This window comes from Pongo abelii, chromosome 1, assembly GCF_028885655.2.
Source record: "Pongo abelii isolate AG06213 chromosome 1, NHGRI_mPonAbe1-v2.0_pri, whole genome shotgun sequence".
Lineage (NCBI taxonomy): Eukaryota > Metazoa > Chordata > Mammalia > Primates > Hominidae > Pongo > Pongo abelii.
In genome coordinates this window covers 136,761,940-136,786,856 of record NC_071985.2, presented here as the reverse complement: position 1 = coordinate 136,786,856, position 24,917 = coordinate 136,761,940, and the positions used below count along the sequence as shown (strand labels likewise).

General features: G+C 36.2%; 1 long non-coding RNA gene across 1 annotated transcript in view; it reads left to right on the top strand.

The window, feature by feature from the left end:
- The first annotated feature begins 8,154 nt into the window (after positions 1 to 8,154).
- Positions 8,155 to 24,917, top strand: part of LOC129060319 (uncharacterized) — a 35,751-nt gene continuing 18,988 nt past the window's right edge. The window contains exons 1-2 of the long non-coding RNA XR_008526926.1: positions 8,155 to 8,364; positions 9,378 to 9,518. This is a non-coding gene — a long non-coding RNA (uncharacterized LOC129060319). The remainder of the gene's footprint in view (positions 8,365 to 9,377; positions 9,519 to 24,917) is intronic.

The following is a 24,917-nucleotide window of genomic DNA, read 5'->3' as shown; positions in this document are numbered from 1 at the left end:
AAGTGCTTGAAGAAATAATAAGGAATGCAGCACATATGTGTAAAGAAGTAAATTCACATAGTTCATTGAAGTCAATAAAGTAAAAGTCAGATAGCAATTATTTTTGTTAGTTTTCTTTTGACATGCCAACATTAAACATTTTAGGAATAGATGTTTGAATCCAGTTCCATAACACCTGTATTACAATATCATTGGGATTAAATATTAATGAAATACATTAGTTTTATGGGGACAATTTTTTTCTACCATGGCAATCAGAGTTGCTTCTTTCCCTTTAAACTCTGATCTATCCTGTTACTAGCTGATACTGCATACTAGATATGTAGAGGCACTCTGAGTTTTGCAGTGAAATGCCACTTAAAATTTATTCAGGTAAATTGTGGATTCCTAAGAAATGTGATCCAGGCCTTGAATTAGGTATTTCTGGGGAAAGGAAACAAGGGAGAAAAGGAAGGAAGGCAGGGAGGGACGGAGGGAGGGAGGAAGGAATGAAGGAAGGGGAAAAAGAAGGGAGAGAGGGAGGAAACGGAGAAAGGAGTGGAGAAGAAGGACAAAGGAGAGGAAGAAGGAGAAAAAAAAGAGAGGGACAGAAAAAAGAAGGAGGAATAAGAAAAGAAAAAAATAGGAAGTAGAAAGAGAAACAATGATAATAGAATTATGGCAAAATGTTATAAAATAGCATATCTGTATACAATATTATCAAGTGCTATTCTGGGTTTTTGTTTCAAGAAAATGCTTATTTTCTTAGTTACAAAGTTTCTGGTCACTTAAAATGCCCTAGATTTGAGTCTACATTTGATCTCTATAAGCCATCTGCCTCTTTGGCAATAGCTATTATATAAATGTTTTCTAGATACTGATTTGTCTTCAAATTATTTTTTAATATACCCTAGCCTCTATAGTCTACTATTGTTTTTAGTTCTCTGGCTCTTATACTTTCTTTATAATGGATAAATATGTGGCATCCACTGAAATTTTTCAGTTCTAAAGGTCCTGAGATTTTACTAGTTTCTACAGCTCTCTGCTGAATATTTCAAAAACATTTACACAATAGTTTCTCCAACAGAGCCATAATATTCACATTTTATTTGTTTAGCAACTGATTATATGTGTGGTGAAACCTTTCTCAGTCAGTTTTGAGATCCATTGATGGCCGATTTATAATAAATAGGTTATTTTAACATTAGTAACTCTTATTTGACTTGTTTGCTCTGGTTTATACTTGTTATTGCAGAGCCCTCAAGCATCATTAACATTTTCCCCACCACTGAAGAATTTCTGGAACTCCCCCGGGGTACCTCACATGTGCCTAGATATGAGATCCATCAAGTACGAGTTCCACTTGCATGGATGCCGTCCCGCCTGCCACTATCCAGACCTATCCAGCGTGGCTGTCTATGCCAGGCTTTCCTGCCTTGTCCTCTGGTACCATTACCACCCATTTTGCTGGGGCTGCTCATGCATTGGATTGTTTATGGAGCTGAAGCTCCAATGTATTCTGTGGCAAAATAAAGAATGTTTCTCTCTCTCTGTCTCTCTGTCATGTAATACCTTGTTGAAACAGGCTTCTAAGCTGTGCTGCTTATACCTTAATTTAAGAGTTTCTAGTGAACCACATTTTTCAGTTTTTATTCACAACCCTTCTTCCCCTGGGCCTTAGATATGCAACTAAATGAATGACAGAGACCCTGCTATAGGTAGAATCCCTCTGACAACCGATATACTGGTTATTGGGTAAAATCTAGACTGCTTTCTCTTCCCTAAGGAGGTATTGGTTCCTGACAGTCTCCACAGCCCCTTAAATGAGTAGAATCCTGGTATGCCTAACCCAAGCAGGTCAGGAGACATACCCATCAAGGCCTTGCTCCCAGTACTAGGCACTGTTTAGGCATAAATGAGGAGCACCATTCCACAAGATAAGCCAGGTCACTGTCTTCCCACTTTGTCTTTTGACTACTTCACTATTTTAGATTCTGACCACTTTATAAGTTAGATTATCTACTTTTTGTGACTCATATAGATGATATTTTTTCAATGAAGTAACTTCATCATTTTTATTCGATTCCAAGAAAGATTTTGTTGAGTGAAGGAAAAAGATTATTCGAAGACTATCTATTAACATCAATAGCCCATGCTGCTTATTTCTTCCATTTCAAAGTTAATTGATGATGGATTCATTTGGCAATTAAATATGATTTATACTACTTGTTTACTATTTAATAATACCTTGTTTTGACTAGTTAATGTGTTTCCAAAATAGAGCATGCTATTACACCCAATCAGCTTTATTATTTTCATACTTAAAAACAAATCATGACTAAGTAGACCATAGCTAAGAATGTGTTCATACCGTGTTTTTGTCTATTGATTCCTCATGGTCTAGAAGGGTGCCTAGAGCGTGTACAAAACACACTGGATGCTTGAACGAAGAATGAATGCATCTATCAGTCATTCAATCAAGTTTTTCTGGAGTACAGTATGATTTTGTTAATTCAGTGTTTATTCACCTCCATAATTTATTCAGATCTCTGCTAAGTTAACTAAATTCTACCAAAGGGTTTCCCCCAGCAACTCTACCCCTCATTTAGGTATCCTAAGTAGAGATTAGCCTCCCTGGTCCTAGCCCCACTCCATTCTTGAAAGTGTCAGGCAGGCTTGGGGCTGCTTACAAGCCCTTTTCCAACCCACCTTCTCCTTTGCTCCCCTTTGCTCACTTTTCCCTCAACAACCATCACTAGTCTGGCTCTCCACTTCCTTCTTGGCCTCCCACATCCAGTTCTCATGGCCATTTACTGCTGTGGGCCTTCACTGTAGCTCCATTCTTTTGGATTCATCATATACATTCTTTCCTTTTGATGGGCTGTTTCCTCAGACACATCCAAACAAATCAGGTAAGTCTGAGACTGACTGTCTTAATTCACAGCCCCTGCCCAGCCAGCCTAGTCCCAGAAGCAGAGAGACGAAGACCATGGAGCATTGTTTCTCATCTGGAAACCCATGAGCCTCCTGACTCAGAAATTACCTGCAGTGACTTAAAAATAAAGATTCCCAATTTCCTGCTTTCAAGAAGCATGTAACTGGAAAAATTGAGGACTGCATCTAAATGCATGAGAATATGTTGTTCTTTATTTGAATTGTGCTTTCTCCTGATGATTCAAGTATAAAAACACCTCCTAAATTTCTTCAGATCTAGTAGTAATGGGGTTAATTTCAATTTTATTAAGAATTTTAACTTGCATGTAAGAAAGCACTCAAGCTGAAATAATTGGCTTACTTCTTTGTAAAATTCATCTTCACATTTGTGAATTCCTCTGAACAAAATGTGAGAATTCTGTATATGTGTTTTGTTGAGCTTAGCTATGTATATGAACCATTCTTAAGTGATCAAAGAGCTCTATGGGTCAGAATTTTCTGTTAGGTTTATGAAAGATTCTCCCCTAAATATATTGAGGCAGGTTTTTTGCTAACACATTTTGGGACTCTTGGATTTAGTTTCCGACGTCACTGTATGTTTTAAATCAAGTCTTCCTTGGCATCCCTGATTGGGCATTTTCCAGCTCAAAACTCCGTAGCATCCTGTTTATACATCTCTAAGGGCACTTATCACACTGTATCTTGAATTGCATTTATTTCCATTTATTTTATCTTGATGGAATTTCAGGGCAAACCACTACCACCTGTCAGCAAAATGTGAGGGTAATGAAGCTGAAAATCAGGGGAGGGTCACGAATTGGATACTAAAGAATTAACAAAATGCAAAACCACACTCATGCTGGTCGGTGGAAGCAAAGTTGAAGATGTGGCTAATGGAACAAGAAACATTAAATCCATATAGGGCATGTTTGAGAATCAAAGTCCATGGGGAAACATGAGATTGTGGTGAAAGGAATCTAATAAAAAGGCAAACCTGAGAAGTAATGGTAATATGCACTTGTTCTATTCAGATTTGTTTTCATGGCTGTACTCTTGTACCATTTTGAGTTCTCTTTTGAAGGTCCAGAGCTTCTCACATCTTTGTAAGCCTTAAAGAAGCAGTCAATTCTATGTGACAAGCAAAGAATCCTATTTCCCGTACTTCCATAACTTCAGTGACTGTTGCTACCTTTTTTTCTCCATAGCATTTAACACTGATACAAATGTAAGTAATAAATCAAATGTGAATGAATAAATGAATAAAATGTACACGTGTTTTCACTTTTTTTTTTCTTTTTCTGAAACAGAGTCTTGCTCCGTTACCCAGGTTGGAGTGCAATGGCAGCCTCAACTTCCCATGCTCAAGCAACCCTCCCACCTCAGCCTCCAAAGTAGCGGAGACTATAGGGACTCGCCGCCACACCCAGCTAATTTTTGTACTTTCTGGAGAGATGAGGTCTCATCATGTTGCCCAGGCTGGACTCGAACTGTGTTTTTCACTTTTCAGAGTTAACTAAAAATTTTAACAGACAGTGGTATTTGTTCGTGCATACTAGTATAATCTTCTGTAGTTGAGGTAGCAAGTTCTCCAATTATACTTTCTATTGCCTCCTTAGTCTTCACCTATTGGCAAGTAAGTTTTCTTTAATGGCGTATTTAGGATCATTTTAGTGATGGTCATTTATAATAAAAAACAAAGACTACAGTACACTCATACACTGTGCGCTAATGTATTGTTTAATTCTACTCCATCTGCAAGTGTTTACTTTCTTTTATTAACTGCATTAGAAGAGGCTAATTTATATAGTGTTTACATGTTATTTTCCCCAGTGAGGTGTCTGCTGTCATGCTTCTATGGCTCTATTATACCAGAAAATGATACCACATTGCTTTCTATTGCTTTCATATAAAAATCAATAAAAAGAATTATATGGGGGGAATCCTCTAATGACTGAAAATATGTAATAAACAAGAGTGAGAGTAAAATAAAAAAAATTCTTGAACAAGTTTGATCTTTTTTCCTCTCATCTCTTGCTTTTCTCCTTAAAAGTAAAAAGTCACCTCCTGTATGTCTCAGAGGTACAGCTGTATTATCCATTGCCGCTGCCGCATCATCTCTGTAGCAGCCACTGTGTGACAGTTATTTTGCACAGTGCAGGGTAGAAAAAGGAACAGCAGAAACAGTCTACAGCATAATTAAGAAACACTCTTCTCATTCCACTGCTCCCCATTATCTTTTCTTCTCCCCTTGGCCTGTGTTTTTCTTCTTCATGAAATGGCAGTAGTTTTCAGTCTTGGTGAGAAAATAACAATTCAGCTAACCCCAAATGATAGGAAAACTTGTGCACAGAGTCGCAGGTACATGCGGTGTCCAAGAGAGTAAACTAACCTAGTCATTTTCAGGCCAAATTTGAGGCAGATAAAGCAAAAATAGAAACATGGCAGAGGTCAGAAATTGCTAGCTGAATTTGTTAAAGAAACTGGATGCCATTGATTGGTTGGAGGCTTTTTAGTCCAAGAAATTTTTGTCACTGTCCTCAGAGATTTTGTCTTCTTAAGCCATTTTGTGTGTGTGTGTGTGTGTAGACAGTCTCACTCTGCTGCCCTGGCTGTAGTGCAGGGATGTGACCACAACTCACTGCAGCCTCAATCTCCTGGGCTCAAGGAATCCTTTTGCCTCAGCCTCCTAAAGTGCTGGGATTGCAAGCCTGAATCACCATACCTGGTCCACATTTTTGATAAAGCATTTCTGGTAGAGCATTGCTGGAGTAAAACTCACAACAAATAGTGACGACTCAAAGTGAGAACTGACCTAACTCAAACTTCACTTTGCTTCAAGGCCTAAAGACTGGCAATCAGTCAGATTACCACCACATGACAAATACTTTTTTGCTCAGATAGACAGGTGATAGACAATAGATAGATAGGTAGATAGATAGATAGATAGATAGATAGATAGATACACAGACTATCATTTAAACTATTCATTTACACAGTACAGGTAGTTTGAAAAATGTCTTCATGGGTATGGCTTCACATTATAGAGATGTCTTATGATAGAATCCCCAAGCATGCACATATCACCAAAACACTTTTCTATTTGTATTCTAGGTTCAGTATTTAAAAGGAATCCTATAATATAATCCCCAATATATTACTAAATAGGCTTATTGTGTGTGTGTGTATATATATATGTGTGTGCATGTATATATATATGTGTGTGTGTGTGTATATATATATTTGGATGTGTCATCACAAAGATTCTTAAGACTGATTGATGTGACTTCATTTGTTGTCCATAATGAATAGAATCATTTTAAGAGATAGATTTGAGGCCAGGCGCGGTGGCTCACACCTATAATCCTAGCACTTTGAAAGGCCGAGGCAGGCGGATTACTTGAGCTCAGGAGTTCAAGACCAGCCTGGACAACGTGGTGAAACCCCATCTCTACAGAAAATACAAAAAAAATTAGCTGGATGTGGTAGTGTGTACCTGTCATCCCAGATACCTAGGGGCTCTGAGGCAGTAAGATCCCTTGAACCCGGGAGGTCAAGGCTTCAGTGAGCTGAGATCCTGCCATCGCATTCCAGCCTGAGTGACAAAGTGAGACACTGTTTCAAAAAAAAAAAGGCCCGGGGGAGGGCAGGGGGAAGAAAGAGATAGAGAGAAGGTAGTAGAAAGATTTTTGTCTTACTCTAAATAAGGGTAAAATTCATGTTTATTTATAAAGAATTAGGTTGGCTCAAAAAGAGAGGGTAGGGGAAGGAGTGTATGCTAAGGCCACTTGGGAGCTATTCTTGTGGGTGGTGGCCATTTACTCTTCAATAAAACACGACTACTTACCATAGCAACCAGAGTAGTAGATAGTATACGTGCTGCCTCTGAGATACAGTGCTTAATAAAGAAATACTTGCAGTGAAGAATGAACAAACACATGGGCACTTTTTTACAATCTCATAATAGAAAACAATATCTTTTTCAAAAGCATTTATATTTTCCCAATTTTTAATACCCAGCTACTGTGTGATAATCAATACAATATGCCACAAGCCATTTGTCTTTCTTTGTGACTGGCTTGCCTTTGAACGTGATAATTTTTATTTGGGTGCTTGTTTCAACAGGCTGAATGTTGCATTTCAGAAGGCACCAAGCTTGATGGGGGGAAGGTAGCCTTTACTTTTCTAGAAAGGGGAGCACAAAATGACTCAGAGTCCCTGCCTAGCGAGCACACAGATCCATGTGAGTCTCTGAGGTATGCCCAGGTATATGGCTCACATATTATCTACTACTTTCTTTTGAATTTCATCCAGGGAGGAGGGGCTTGATGGTTTTACCGAATGTGAGAGCTAGACACAGTGGTCTGCTGAAGAGGCTGTTCATTGCTTTCAGCAGCAACTTAGATCCTCCATGCTTTTTTCTAAGCTCATTTATATACTTTGGCTGCTAGTTTACTTTGCAACACCCTGAGCTTTGCATGTGAGGGTCTTGAATTATCTTGTAATACTGCTACTCCCTGTGAGTGGTTTCAAAATTTTACAATAATGTTTATTTTGCATGTGTGGGATTATTCATGTATAATTACTACAAGCAGGTATGTTCCATATGTTATAAAAGTTAAATTTTTACTTGGAAATCGTAGCCAAAGAACACTTTTTTTTCCCAATGAAAGTAATTTAAATTGAAGTAAGACCCTCTAATACCACCATCTGTACAAGTAAATTACTTTCAGAGTAATTAAATATGCATATCTGAGCTATGTACTTTACAGATGAACCAAGTTTTATTGAAGCAATATGCTTATAAATCCCTTAGGTGTTAAAGCTGAAGAACCAGTGGCATTTTATATTCATGCAGATACAAATAAGCACAAAGAAATATATTTGACTAGTTTCAACTTTTTTAAAAAATACATTTTATCAACTTTTCCTGGTTAATGTTTCTCACCAAGTAGTATGATCAACATCTTTATTAGTCTAACATTCTGCATTGATTTAAAGCTTCACCAGTTATTTTCATGTCGTATGTATGTCTGGATTTATGATAGCGCCCAATCACTTATCTTCTGCAGGTTCCTGGGGAGCAGAGCAACGCAGTGAAACTGAAATTATTAAGTTGTCTGAATTCATAATAGTTGGACTTGCCCCTCCATGAAATAGCACTGCACAGCCAATTGGAATTCATGGCCCTAGCCCTTTATTGCATCATCATGGTTTATAGTCCATAGCAAATACAAATAAAGGAACCATAACAATATGATACATCTGACCTGCCAGCCTACCTTCTGGGGCTTTGCTTGATGAGCTTGCATTCTCAATGCATGGGCCAAAAGCAAAGGGAACACTCTCTGTTTACCCCTTCTAAGGCCTGACCTTGGGCCCCTAGTCTGTATCTTTGACCTTGTCATCACCACAAGAGGCAGCCAATCTCAACTGGGAAAAGCAGTGATTTATGTAAGTTTTCCCAGAAACAAGGCTTCGTGAAGGCTTCCTGATGTCAGTTTAAAAGTGGTTTCCCACTGTGGTGAGATACTCCAGTTGCTTTTATAAAGCATTAATGTCTTCCTTACTGGAGCTGAAAAGTGACTTGGGCTCTGGAAATGGTCTGATAAATTGAAAGCAACCGAAGGAAGGTTCTTTGTCAGGAACTTTTTCATCTCAGATTCATAAAAATGGAATGTTTTTCTCTCAGATTGTTCTTAATCCTTAGGAATATAGTAATCAATTTTTATTTCCTTCACATCAATTAATTCCCATTAAGGTAAAATTAAATGTTCATTGGAAAATGTTGGGACTTTTTCTTATTGCTAGCATCCTTTCATCTTTGTAACAAAAGTGGATAAAACCTGCAAGTGATATGGAACTTTAAAAAAAAATCGATACTTTCTTGCCCTTTAACAAACAAACCAAATAAATAAATGCTTTCCATTTTGAGACAGGGTCTCACTTTGTTGCCCAGGCTGCAGTGCTGTGGCATGATCTCAGCTCGCTGTAGCTTTGATCTCCTGGGCTCAAGTTATCCTTCTTCCTTGGCCTCTTGAGTAGGTGGGACTACAGGCATATACCACCGCACCTGTCTAATTTTTTTTAAATATTATTTTTCATAGAGATGGGGTCTTGTTATGTTTCCCAGGCTGGTCTTGAACTCCTGTGCTCAAGTGATCCTCCCACCTCAGACTTCCAAAGTGCTAGGATTACAGGCATGAGCCACTGCACCCCAAAACTTGCTTAAACAAAGGAAATTCCAAATCATCTTTGGAATAGAAGCACCAAGGAATGCTCTACGTATCTTCTTTGGTGCATTTTACGTTTTCATTTGTTTATAATAAGTTAAAGGGAACACACAATGCAATACCTTTAAGAGTCAGATTAAGGTTGTATATCACATTATTGAAAATGCATTTAAGACTAGAAGGCTGGAATTGTCCTCTAAAAGCAATCTATTTTATTCCCCTTTCTTTTGGCAGGAACTCATTTAAACTATCCTATTCAGTGGAACCTCATTGGAAAGGCCACCTTCAAAAAGTGTCTTTCCATTGCTGATCGATGACTAGCCCCTGAACCCAAATTTTTAGCACTCTGCCACTAAAAGAAAAAATGGGAACAAGGTAATACCGGTTTCATAAAGTTAGGAATTTATGAAAATTATGAAAAATTTTCCTCTTTTTGATGGTTAAGAACATGAACTCCAGAATCAGACTATCAGAGTTTGACTACAGGCTGTCCTACTGGTGAGCTACAAAACCAGGACAAGATAATTAATCTTCCTATGCCTTTTAAGATTTTTACACTTTAAAATAGGGGTAATAACATTCCCACTTTCTAGAGTCTCTGTGGGAACCAAATGATGTTTTACATACATGCTTAGAACAGTGCCTGCAACAGAGTAAGTGCTCAATCACTCTTAGCCATGAGGATGTTGTCCATGTTTCTTTCCTTCATATTTAGTTTTTAAATGGCCAAATTAGACTCTTTTTATATAGCTACATATTCTTTATGGCACTAATCACAACTGTAGCTTTATGTTTATTTATGCGTTTGGTTGATAACAATCCCTTATCGAAACTATAAGGACATGAGGAAACAGATTTACCACCACAGCCCCACATTTTATTTGGCACAGTGCCTGATTGAGAATAGATTTCCAATGTATATATTTGAATAATTTTTTTTTTAATTTAACATACCTACTTGGAAAAAATAAAGAGTTGGCAACTTTATGACAGGCCCCATATTTTCAAAATATTTCCTAGTGAATGAAGCCTGAATTGTTTTGGAAACACCATTCTATTAGAAGCTTTCACCACTGCCTTAAGAAGCCCAATTTAGCATTTGACTGCTTAGTCACAAAGGGTTTCTTTCTAATTCAAACCACTTCTGTTATAGAAGAAGTCCACTGTTTTTACTGTAAAGAGGAGGAAAGCTGCCCACCCATACTTCACAATAATTTTCTACCAGAGACTTAAATAGGATGATTTTTTCCTTCGCAAGTGAATTGAAATGCGTTATCCAAAATTGACTACAGATTTCAAAGTCAAATAGTAATAACAAAACAGAGTCCAATATAGCTTAGAGAATTTTAATCACAGAATCTTGTAAAAATGTATACTCTATGATTTGTCTCCTTTCATCTAGTCTGGATAAATTTGATTTTGTTTCAGACACGCACTTGGAACTCCAGAAACTGTTTACAAGGATCAAATCTGGTTTTACTAGGGACTGCCAGTGAGGTTCCAGGTTCACCCGGTCTGAAGTTCTAAGTCTCTCACTTCTGTTGAGAAATATTTCATTGCACAGATTCCCTATCTAAAAGACTCCTGGAGAAGGAGTAACTGGATAGTCTGTATACTGTTGTCTTAATTGGAAATAGTTGATTAGATGGGACAGGAAGAGGTGACCCTGGATTTTCATGTTTTCTTCATAATGTGCAATGATTATATATTGCTTTTCAGGTAAAAACAAAATATAGTTTTAAAAATAGTTCACCTTGGCTTTAGTCTGACTCTCTGTGGTACAATTTTAGAACACTTAGGTACACCATAATTCAGATGATTAACTCTTCCTTATCCACCTACAAGTATAAGATAATCACAGTGACAATCATTTTAATTACACAGTGAGTGGAGCCTCACACAGAGTTGATGTTTAGAGCTGTCTAGCAGTCTAGGACTGGGAGGATTAGTAGGGACTGGTAAGGGGTTCGGAATGGAGTATCCGCTAGAAGAGATTATAAGACAAATTATTATAGAAGAGTCAGGGTAGTTGAAAGAAGCAGCAGATAAGCAGCTCTCTTAAAAATGTTTGCTTTTTCAAGGTATTTCAACCAAATATGAAAGCAACTCATACTACCTTTAGTCTAAATAGAGAGGAGTAAGAGAATGAACATATCTCTAGTTTGCACATTTTTTGCCATCACGTTTCAAATTACCTCTCGGTAAAAATCTGACTAGTAGACACTTTACCTGAAAACTTTGTCCCTTAACAAAGTACACATTTTGTTATCATGGATTTCAAACAATGCACATTTATGTATGCAAACCTATATTTCCTTTGAGCACTCCTCTCACTCTGCCATCATTCAAAATAATAGTGCGAGCCAAAAACTCATTAGTAATCAATATTACTATGAAACTTAAAATAGAATTACTATGGGTATCAAAAACACTTTATAATTTCATGTGGACAATTATTTCAGGTTTCTAGACTGCTTATTTTCTCAGTATTCTGGTTTTTGTCTGTTTAGTTATAGTGGGTGGGTTTTTTGTTTTATTTATATCATCATCATCATCTTCATCATGATATGATGATGCTTTTACTGAGATCTTGCTGGACCATGAATTAGTGTTACCAAAGGGATCTGAGGGGATGAACCCAAAGGAATATGAGTCCCTTCAATGAGAGTGGACTTATGGTATCAAATCCGAGAAGCAGCCAAAAGAATTTGCTTTCATCCTCCAACACAGATAAGGCTTTACCTCTGCATTTTTGAATACTATTGATCGAATCTGAATATTTTCTATTTTGTTCAACTCCGGAAAATGAGCAGATATTGGAAATTTTTAGATATACCTTAGCTTTTAGTCTTGGAAAAGGATGGTAAGATGTGGGGGAGATTGAAAGCTTTTCCTTGTACTAAAATGGGTATATTTATACTTGCTCATGACCTTTGAAAGCAAAACTATATACACTTTCTAAAATTATTCCAGAACCTAAAATAAAGGTTTCAAAAGCAGTACTTTCTAAATGCCAAGGAAAATAACAGAATGTTCTCATGTTTACAATTCTTCCTCAACTGTTTTATAGATAGAATTTTAAAATAGATTTTGTCTATGAAAGATAGTGTTCATTTAAATTGCACTAGCATGCAATTATGTCACAAGATGTTGTCATCTATTTAAAATAGCTTTTTGTCTCCTGAGATGTTTATTTCAAATAGTTACACTAAATTAGAGTTTCTACTAGAGAAAGATTAAAACTCTAGAATTTTTTAAAAATCTACATTCTGCAAGGCAAAAGAAAACTTATAAGTTTTGGGAAATAGCAAAGGCAGCATCTCCTCAGACACTGAGGCACCATTTGATGCTTAAATTCCAGTACCAACTGTAGACTTTTAATTGCATTTGCTTTCAGAACACTGGAAGAATACAATGAAGTCCAGATGTAAGATAGTATCTCACTTAATTCTTGAGTTTTTTTCATTCTGGAAGTTAAGAAATCAAGTAAAACTACTTGTAAGACAATATATAGACATTCAATTAAAAGAGAAGCTTAGAAATCAGCTAACACATACACAAATAAACATTATTTAGCTTCCCTAAAGAAAGGCCTTGTTAGCCTTAATCACAAATCCACTCAGGAAAAAAAAATCTGGTAGAAACTCATTAGGATTTTCTGGCTGAAACTAAACTCTTTTGTTAAGAATTACCATCTAAACTATGGCTGAGTTGAAGAAACTATATATAAAATGTCCATAAGAGCAACATCAATAAAAGCAACAAAAATTACTTAAAAACTATACCAGGCGGTCTTCTACTTTTGGCCATGAGAGAATAAATGAGTCCAAACTTACCCTTTCATCATAAATATTTAGAAAATGGAACTAAATATATGATACAATAGATTTTAGAAAATAGACAGTCAGCATCACAGAATTATGATTCCTGAAAGAAAGAAAAAATAAAAATAAAACAAACCTTGCAATCACTTCATATTTCTTCCTGGAGGCAGTTTCCAGGCTATGGTGCAGGGAGAGAGAACCCAGACAGACTTGTGGTCTTACCCAAATGAGAAAACAAACACCATAAAGGCTAGAATATTCAAGACAGAGTCCAAGAAAGAAGGGAGATGTATAGGAAGAGCTTCAGAAATCTGCATAAAGTCTCCTTGAGTTTTTAAATGAATACTAATCTGCATACACCTATGTGGAAACTCCATGAAGTCAGGCAAAAAGCTACCTTTAGAAAAAGAAAAATTACTAGAGAACTACAAAACAAATAATTCCCAAAGCTCACACAAAGCAGGAAATCATTTAAATTCCCACCAGCCAGAGTGGAGAGATCTCATTGACTACATGGGACATTCATAAGAAAATTCAGAAGGGTTACAATTTATTTATAGGGCTAATGTTGGCCTAGAATAAACCTTATTCTAGACTTACCTTAAAATTCTGGAAACAAGCTTTGAAAGGATCAAACTAATTCTCAAGTAATTCGGCTGTTCTTAAAGAAATACAGTAATATCCAACCCTCAAATGTATAAGATTCACAATGTTTGGCATGCAGTCAAATATTCTTATGTGTAACAAATAACAGGAAAATTTGACTCATAACCAGGAAAGAAATCATTTTGTAGAAACATAGTCAAAAATGGCAGAGATAATGGAAGTAAGTAGGTGAGGATGGTAATCAGTATGCTCAAAGGGTTAAAGAAAATGTGAATAAATATAGAGAAGAATATTTTTGCAAAGACCCAAAAGAAACATCTAGGGATAGAATATAAAATATCTGAAGTGAAAATTTTGCTAAATAGTGTTAACAGCATAATAGACATTTCAGGGAAAAGAATGCTAGTGAACTTGACAAAATAGCAATTTAAACCATTCAGAATGAGGCTGACAAAGAAAATATCTAGGAAAAAGCCAACCAAACAAACAAAAGCAACACCTCAATAGCCTATATGGTAGTATCAAGTGCTCTAGCCTATGTTTGAAAGTCCCTGCAAGAAAAGAAAGAGAATGTGGAAAAAAAAAAGAAAAGAAATAATGGCTTTTTTTTCAAACTTAATGACAAAATAAACCTACAGATCCAAGAAACATACAGAATTCTAAGAAAGATGAAGACAACCAAATGCATATTAAGGTACATGTAATAAAATTTCTGAAAAGCATTTATAGGAAGAAATTCTTAATAATGGCCAATAAAAATATACATTATGTACACAGGGAAAAACAAGATAAGAATGACAACAGACTTCTTATCAGAATCTTAGCAATCCAGAAGACAATGGAATGCCATCTTTAAAGTGCTTAAAAATGACCTGTAAATGTGTTATTCAATATAAATTTAAATATTTCACAAATGAAGATGAAACATGATTGTTTATTTTCTGGGAAAATAAAAGCAAGCAGAGTGATATGGTTTGTACCTGTGTCCTTGCAAAAATTTCACGTTAAAATATAATTCCCAATGGTGGAGGGGGGTCCTGGTGGGAGGTGATTGGATTATAGGGACAGATTTTCATGGATTAGCACCATTTCCTCTTGGTACTGCATAGTGATAGATTTCTCAGAAGATCTGGCTTAAAAGTGTGTAGCACCTCCCTGCTCTCCTCTTCCTGCTCCTGGCCATGTGAAGTGCCAGCTCCCCCTTTGCCTTCAGCCATGATTGTAAATTTCCTGAAGGCTCCCAAGAAGCTGAGCAGGTACACCATGATTTTTGTACAGCCTCCAGAACTGTGAGCCAATTAAACCTCTTACCTTTATAAATTACCCCATCTCAAGTATTTCTTTATAGCAGTGCAAAACAGACTAATAAGGAATATTGGTACTGAGAAGTGGGACATTGCTATAAAGATATCTGAAAATATAGAAGCAGCATCGGAAGTGAGTGATGGGCAGAGAAACAGTTTAGAGGGCTCAGAAGAAGACAAGAAGATGAGGGAAATTCTGGAACTTCCTAGAGACTTGTTAAATTATTGTGACCAAAATGCTGATAGTGATATGGACAGTGAAGGCCAGGCTGAGGAGGTCTCAGATGGAAATTAGGAACTTTCTGGGAACTGAAGCAGTCACTTTTGTTACACTTTAGCAAAGAGCTTGGGTGCATTATGCCTCTGACCTAGGGATCTGTGGAAATTTGAACTTTAGAGTGATGACTTAGGGTATCTGGCAGAAGAATTTCTAAGCAGCAAAGTATTCAAGATGTGGCCAGGCTGCATCTAACGATCTAAGTTCACGTACACGTGCGAAGAAATGACCTGAAACTGAAACTTATATTTAAAAGGGAAGGAGAGCATAAAAGTTTGAAAAATTTGCAGGCTGCCTACCTGGTAGAAAACAAAAGCCCATTTTCAGGGGAGGAATTCAAGCTGGCTGCAGAAATTTGCATAACCAAAAGGAAGGCAAGTACGAATAGCCAAGACAGCAATGGGAGGCCTCCAACGCATTTCAGGGACCTTCACAGCAGCCCCTCCCATCACAGGCCCAGAGGCCTATGAAGACTGAATGGTTTCATGGGCCAGGCCCAGGGCCCTCCTGCACAGTCTTAGGACACTGCTTTCCCATCCCAGCTGCTCTAGCTCCAGTCGTGGCTCAAAGGAGCTCAGGTTCAGCTCAGGCCAGTGCTTCAGTGGGAACAAACCATAAGGCCTGGCAGTTTCCATGTGGTGTTAAGCCAGTGGATGCACAGAGTGCAATAGTTGAGGCTTACGAGCCTCTGCCTAGATTTTAGAGGAAGTGTGGAAAAGCCTGGGTGTCCAAGAAGAAGCCTGCTTCAGGAGTGAATTTCTAATGAAGAATCTTTACTAGGGCAGTGTGGAAAGGAAATGTGGGGTTGGAGCCCTTACACAGAGTCCCCACTGGGCCACTGCCTAGTGGAGCTGTGAGAAGCCATCATCCTCCAGAACCCAGAACTGTAGATCCACTGACAGCTTGCACCATGCACCTGGAAAAATGGCAGGCACTCAAAGCCAGCCCATGAAAGCAGCAGTGGGGGCTGTACCTGGCAAAACCTCAGGGGCAGAACTGCCCAAGGCTTTGGGAGCCCATCCCTTGCACCAGTGTGCACTAGATGTAAGTCATGGAGTCAAAAGAGATTATTGTGTCACTTTAAGATTTAATGATTGCCCTGCTGGGCTTCAGACTTGTGTGACACCTGTAGCCCCGTTCTTTTGGCTTATCTCTCCCTTTTGGAATGAGAGTTTTAACCCTATGCCTATACCACCATTGAATCTGGGAAGTAACTAACTTGTTTTTTATTTCACAGGCTCCTACACAGAAGCAGATGAGCCTGTGATCTCAGATGAGACTTTGGACTGTGGACTTTTGAGTTAATGTTGGAATGGGTTAAGACTTTGGAGGACTATTGGGAAGGCATGAATGGATTTTGCAATGTGAGAAAGACAGGAGATTTGGGAGGGGCCAGGGCAAAATAATATGGTTTGGTTGTGTCCCCACCCAAATCTCATGTTGAAATGTAATTTTCAATGCTGGAGGTGAGGCCTGGTGGGAGGTGATTTGATCATGGGGGCAGTTTCTCATGGTTTATCATCATCCCCCCTTGGTACTGCATAGTGACAGATTTCTTACAAGATTTGGTTGTTTAAAGGTGTGTAGCCCCTTTCTCCCACTTCTTCCTGCTGCTGGCATGTGAAGTGCCATCTCCCCCTTCACCTTCCACCATGACTTTAAGTTTCCTGAGGCCTCCCAAGAAGCTGAGCAGATGCCTCATGCTTTTTGTACAGCCTGCAGAACAATGAGCCAATTAAACCCCTTATCTTTATAAATTACTCAATCTCTGGTATTTCTTCATAGCAGTGTAAGAACGAACTAATAATACATAGAAAGGATTTATTGCCAGCAGGTCTTCACTTCAAAAAATGTCATACGAGGTTCTTCAGACAGAAATAAATTATTAGCAGATGAAAACTTGGAGCAACACTGCAGAATGAAGAATATCAGAACATAGAAGACTTCATTTCCTCATTTTAAAAATATCTTCAAAAGATAATTGATTACTTAAAGCAGAAAACCATATTGTTATAAAATTTGTAACACGTCAAAAATAATATATGACAACAGCATAATGGATATAATGGGAATACAATAGCAAACTGTTGTAAGACTTTTATATCCCATGTAATGAGGTGTAACACAATATGAAGGTTAACTGTGACAGGTTAAACACACACCTTTTAAATCCTAGCACAATCGCTGAAAGTATAAATCAAAGAGCAGGAGCTGATAAATCAATCGTGGAGGTAAAAGAAATTTGTAAAAGTGCTTAAACCAAAACAAGAAAAGGAAATGAGGAAAACAGAGAAAAAGATAGCTAGAACAAATATAAAACAAGTATAAAGACTTCAGACTTAATATCAGCTGCCCCAATCATATATCCACTAAAGGAAAAAGAAAACAATTTAATTAAAAGGAATAGACTGTCAAACTGGATAAAAAGAAAGCAAAATCCAACTATATGCTGTCTACAACAAACAACTTTAAAAATAAGTATAGTTTTATATATATGTGTAGACAGACATAGATGCAAAAAGCTATACTATGAAAATACTCATAATGAGAAAGCTAAAATAGCTATATTAATATTACACAAAGTAGCCTTCAGAAAGAGAAATAAAATTAGGAATAAAGAGAGACATTTCATAATCATAAAGAAAATATAACAATCATATATATTATATATACATTATATTATATATATAAATATAAAATATATATGCACTTCCCAATGAAGAGCTTCAAATGCCTAAAGGAAAACCTGACAAAATTGAAAGAAGAAATAAATAAATCCACAATTGTAGTTGGACATTTCAACATTCCTCTCCCAGATGTTGATTTTTAAAAAATAGAAAATCAATAGCAATAATGATTTAAAACATTATCACCATCTTACCTAACATTCATAGAACACTGTACCAACAACTGTAAAATACAGAGTTTTATTAAGTGCATGTGGAATATTCCCCAAGATAGGGCATATGCTGGAACATAAAACAAGTCTTAAATTTTAAAGGAATAAACTAATACAGAGTAGGTTCTCTTATCACAATGAAATTAATTTAGAAATTAATAACAGAAAGCTACATCTAAAATCCCCAAATATTTAGAAATTAAATGCCACAGTTGAATATTGTATTAGAAATCCTAGCTTATGAAACAAATAACAAATAATACATGCAGTAGAATAGAAGAAACCAAACTGTCATTATTTATAAATGACTCCATACATAGGTCATTTGAGATAAATTAAACTAGGAATTTCATTTAAACTAGATAAACAGGAATTTCATGAAGATTCCTGCAAATAAGATCAAAATTCAAAAGCATTCCTATACATAGTCATGACTAATAATAAAAATTACTGGAAATAAAATATTTTATTCCAGTAGTAATAAAAATTATGAGGTATGTAGAGATAACTGCAACAAAACCTATACACAGAAAAACATAGTCGACTGGAATAAACAAAGAGATGTGCTAAGTTCATGAGTGAAATGGCCCAATATCCTAAAAATGTTAATTAAAAATGTTTCTAAAAAGAAGGAGATGAAAGAAGGGGAAGGGGAAGGGGAAAAAGAAGAAGAGGAAAGAGAGAGAGGAGGAAGAGGAAGAGGAGAAAGGACGAAGAAGAAGAGGACAGAGGAGGAGAAGGATAAAGAAGAGGAAAAGGAGAAGGATACATAAGAGGAAAAGGAGAAGGAAGAAGAAATCAATACTTTCAAATCAATTTCCTGATGAGAAATCTTATGGAATTTGACAATTTATGCATAAGAGAAAAGGACCAAGAACAGCTAATACAATTTTAAGGAATAACAACTCTGGGTAATTGCTCACCATAGCAAAACTTATACTTCTATCATAATTAAAACAGCATAATACTGATGCAGTGCTAAATAAATAAACAAATTTAAAAAGATTAAAAGCCCAGAAACAGTGCAGTGTACATGCAAAATTAATATATATTTCTGGTGACATTATAAGTAACAAAAACACAGTCTATTAAATAAGTGATATAGGAAAAATTGGTCAGATAGGCACAAAATAAAAATTGGATCTCTACATCACATTATACACAAAAAATTTAAGCAGAAATAAATTATTTCCTAATTTGTATTAAAATTGGCAAAATAGTATATATTTAAGAGAAGATAAGATGGGGTAGAATGTCTTGAAAATGATATAAAATCATACAAACCATAAAAAACATATTACTAAATAATGTTGGTTTTTAAGATGTTTACATTATAATACAAATTCTCAAGTAAAGTAAAATAAGATGTTAATAGACAAAGATGAAACAATTGAAAAACAAAATAAAGTAGTACTGGATTATAATCTAAAGTATAAAATAAATATTCATGACTCCATATTGATATAATTCAATGATTGAATAAATAAATGACGGAAAATAGACAAATCTCCCATGCAAAATAATTCCAGAAGAGATGGAACATAATTTAAGTTTGGAATGTCTATTGTGACTTCTTTCCAAAGAGTTCAGTATGAAAAGGGCGGAAGAATGATTTGCTTTAGAGTGGAGAAATCTGACAAACTCAGTCAAGTGAAGGATGTTAATATCAACAGTTACAAGACATGTCGATAATAGGTACCATTCATATGATGTGATAAGAATGGTACTTTTCATCTGTGGCTTTCCTTCCCCAAACCTATAAACCCATTTCACCATGAGATAAATATCATGTGAATTTCAGTAAAAGGGCTTCCTACAAAATATTTGACTAGACTCCTCAAAATTGTTAAGGGCATCAAAAACAAAAACAAAAGAAAAGTCTGAGAAACTCACAGCTAAGAGGAGCCTAAAAGGAGCCTAAAACTCACAGCTAAAAGGAGACATCATGGCTAAGTGTAGTGTGAGTGTGATTTATTGGATGGAATCCTGGTACAGAAAAAGAACATTAGGTAAGAAAATTTGAATGAAGTATGGACTTTACTTTATAATAATGTATAATATTGGTTCAATAATTGTGGCAAGTGTACCATACTAATGTAAGATATTAATAAGGAAAACAGTGTATGTAGGAATTTTCTGTACTATTGTCTTAGTCTATTCAGGCTGCTATCACAAAAATCATAGTTTTCATAGTTTATAAACAGCAGAAATGTATTCCTTACAGTTCTGGAAGCTGGAAATGTCAAGATCTAGGCACTGGCAGATTTGGTGTTTGGCGAGGGCCTGTTTCCTGGTTCATGGATGGCACATTTTTGCTATGTCCTCATGTGGAGGAAAAGGGACATGACAGCTCTCTGGAGCCTCTTTTACAAAAACACTAGTTTTATTTATGAAGGCTCTGCCCTCATGACCTAATAAATTCCGAAAGGCCCCAACTCCTAATACCATCACATTGGTGATTATGTTTCAACATATAAATATGAACACAAACATTCAGACCATAGCAACTATCTTTGTAATTTTTTTTTGTAACTCTAAAATTGTTCCAGCATTAAAGTTTTTCTTAAAAAGAGAAGGTAGCCATAGTGTGGAAGAAATTTTTTGCAACAGGTGTAACAGGTAAAGATTAGCATCTAGGATATGTAAAACAGTATAACAAATCAATAACTAAAAATCATATCATCTGAAAGAAAAATCGGCAAAGCATATGAACAATCAATTAACAGAATAGGTACCCCTAATAGCAATAAAAATACAAAAAGTGTCTTAAACTTACAATTCATAAAGGCAATACAAATTTATATTACAATGTGATGAAACTACACATACATCATATGATTTAAAATTTTTTAAGTGTGACCATGTAGGAGAGGTAGAACAATTATAATTCTCATGCTCTAATTATAGAATGAAAGGTCAAACATTCTAGAAAGTTAATTATATTTAATAGAGTTGAGGACAAAACACACTTTCAACTCAATAATTCAACCTCAGTGTATGTATATCATAGAGCAGTTTCTGTCCTACTGGTGATTTCATACAACTGAGGAATGTGCATCAACATTCTAGGGGATACACAGGTATGGTTTTATGGAACCATCTGATATAGTTCGGATTTGGGTCTCTGCCCAAATCTTGTGTTGAATAGGAGGAGGGGCTTAGTGGGAGGTGACTGGACCATAGGTGCAGATTTCCCCCCTTGCTGTTCTCATGATAGTGAGTTCTCAAGAGATCTGATCTTTTAAAAGTGTGTGGCACTTCTCCCTGCTCTTTCTCTGTCTCTCCTGCTCCAACATGGTAAGACATGCTTGCTTCTCCTTTGCCTTCTGCTATAAGTTTCCTGAGGCCTCCCAGTCATGCTTCCTGTTAAGCCTGCAGAACTGTGAGTCAATTAAACCTCTTTTCTTCATAAATTACCCAGTCTCAGTCTCAGGTAGTTCTTCATAGCAGTGGGAGAACAGGCTAATACACCATCCTTTAGATATTCAACTTCATTTTAGAATTTTATAAATGAGTCTTTAGAAAACAGGTTTGCCTATTTTTTTCTTTTCTTTTTTTTTTTTTGAGACAGGGTCTTGCTGTGTACCCCAGGCTATAGTCTCAACCTCCCAGGCTCAATTGATCCTCCCACCTCAGCCTCCCCGGTAGCTGGGACCACAGGCGTGTGCCATCATACCTGGCTAATTTTTTAATTTTTTGTAGAGACAGAATTTTGCTATGTTGTTCAGGCGGGGTTCGAGACAGAATTTTGCTATGTTGTTCAGGCAGGGTTCGAGCTCTTGGGCTCCAGTGAACCTCCCATCTCAGCCTCCCAAAGTGCTGGGATTATAACCATGAGCCACCATGCTCGACCTATGTATTTTCTTACCTACCTCACCTTCACAATCATTCTTTTTTTAAAAGAAAGGGAAACAGTTTCCCCCAATGAACCTTACTATGATGGCTTGGCCTAGGTCTAAAAAAATCTCTGCATGCCAAAGAGACATTTCAAGAATACATAGCTCTGCCGGGCGCAGTGGATCACGCCTATAATCCCAGCACTTTGGGAGGCCGAGGCGGACTGATCACGAGGTCAGGAGATGGAGACCATCTTGGCTAACATGGCGAAACCCCGTCTCTACTAAACTACAAAAAGAAATTAGCCGGGCGTGGTGGCAGGTGCCTGTAGTCCCAGCTACTCGGGAGGCTGAGGCAGGAGAATGGTGTGAACCCCGGAGGCAGAGCTTGCAGTGAGCCAAGATGGCGCCCACTGCACTCCAGCCTGGGCGACAGAGCGATACTCCATCTCAAAAAAAAAAAAAAAAAGAATACATAGCTCATGAGCAAGAGTCCCAGGACTGCAGGCACTAAGCTTGGTTATGAAATATTGAAGGGCAGTGGTTACTTTCATCCAAGTGACTAGAAGAAAGGCCCCTGTCTTTATCTCTTTAATTTATCTTTCTTTCTATCTATCTTAGAAATAGAATTTAAAAATGAGATGGTTGTCATGGAGATGAGTATGAAAGCATATTTATTTGAATTGAAACATAAAGTCATATATTTCTGACAGAAAATAAGTCTGATAGCTGTTTGTTTTGACAATGAAGACTAGGTATCCATTTAAGTTAAATGATACATATTTTCTACAAATCAGATTCACCAAATCTGCTCCAAGGTTTTGACCAAAATATATTTAAAGCATGAATACAAAATATAATATGCTGAAACATGTATCTTTTGCAATTCTTAAATTTGAATTAAAAAATAGATGTTAACTTAAAAATGTGTAGGGTGACATATAGTATTCAAATAAACTAAATGTCTACCAAAAGGAAACTGAATTAATGAATTCTGGTATATTCAGAGAATGCAATAATACATACCATCAGTTAAAATGAATAAGTAGATTTACTTATATCTTCAAAAACCTCAAAAATAAAGCAAGCTGCAGAATACATTTTTTGAGTATCCTGTCATCTAGTATTTATTGAGAAGCTATTATATACCAAGCATTATGTTAGGTGCTTGTGATACAGTAATCAACAAACAAAAACTTCTGCTCTTATGAGGCTCACATTTTCTCAGAGAAGAGAAACAAGTAATCTACAAACAAAATATCAACAAATACACATGATTCTAGAGCTATCTGTCAAATAATGATAAAAATGGGAAGGAAGATAGGGAATGCTAGCATAGGCAGTGTGGGATGAGGCACCAGGGGAGTTATAGTCTTAAAAAGGCTGGTGAAAGTCTGTCTCTCTGAGAAGGCGACAGTTGAGGAAAGACCTGAAATACAGGAGCCAGTGATCCATGTGGTCATCTGGAGGAAGTGAGTAATGGGGAAAAGGAACAGGAAGTGGAAAGGCCAAATATGGAGGGTCTGAGGAACATTAAGAAGGGTATGTGGCTCATACAGAGTGAGCAAAGGAGAGAAGTAATCAAGGGTCTTGTAGAGGTAAGAGCTTCTAGATTCTGAATGAGATGAGAGTCATTGGAAGGTTAAAAAATTATCTAATTCCAGTTATTAAAAGATGACTTTTCTTTTTAAGTATCTTAAGTTTTTTTAAAAAAGCTGTAGATGTAGGGGTCAAAAGAGGGAGTACAATACTATGATTTGAATATGGTTAATGTGTAATGTACAAAACCTTTCATATGACATTTATTGATTTCCACTATCTAGAGAGACAGCCTTGAGTAGAGAGTGAGGAGATGGGAGTAACATGTCAACTATATCAACATTGAAGTGTATAATCATACCAGGCCAACTATGTGTGTGTGTGTGCCATTGAGCTATGAAGACAGACTTTAAAAAGAGTGGCAAACAACACTATCTTACACAAACTCTTTCAGAATACAGAAGATAGTCCCAGATAATTTTATGTAATCTTGATAACAAAATCTAGCAATAACATTACAAGAAAGAAAACTGCAGACCAATATCTTTAATAACATACTTGCAAAAAAATTCTTAAGTAAATTATTAGCAAATCAAATTCAATTATTTATTAAAAGGATTATACATCACAACTAGGGCTGTGTGTATTTAATATTAAAAATCCATAGATATAAGTTGCCTTATTAACAGCAAAGACAAAACAATCATGAACATTTTAATAGATATAGAAAAAGTGATAAAATTGAGTATTTATGGTTAAAAAAACAAAAACTTATTAAATTAAACAAATTAAAAATAGAATGGTCCTCTTTTAATCTAATAAATAGTATCTACAAAAACATCCTACATAAAACATTATATTTAATAATGAATTATTGGAAACTTTTCTCTTGAGAACAGTTATAGGGAAAAGAGGCTGAATATCATCATTCCTTTTCGATATCACACTGGAGACCCTAGTCAGTGAAATAGGACAAGAAAATTAAATAAAAGGCATTTAATTTAGAAAATAAAAAATAAAATTTTGTTGCTATTGGAGGATATGCTTGTGTATAAAGAAGATCCAAAAGAGTCTACAAACTGTAAGAAATGAATTCAACAATATCACTGGGCACAAGGCCGATAGACAAAAATTGTATATCTATATGCTAGCCACTAGCAACAATCAATCATAAAATTAAAAAATTTAAATAATATAATTTTCAAAAGCATTGAAAGTCAGAAATGTAGAAATCAATCTAATAATTCATGTGCCAGACCTCTGCATATAGCACCATAAAATATTACTGAGGAAGAGTAAAGAAGACCTAAACATATAAAAGATAAAGCATATTCATGAATTGGATAACTGTTTTAGAGACAAGAGTTCTCTATTTAGTCAGTAGATTCATGACAAACCCAACCAAAATTTCAAAAAGTTGGTTTGTGAAAGTTGACAAGATGATTCTAATATTTATATGGACATACAAAGGTCTAAGAATAGCCAAGAC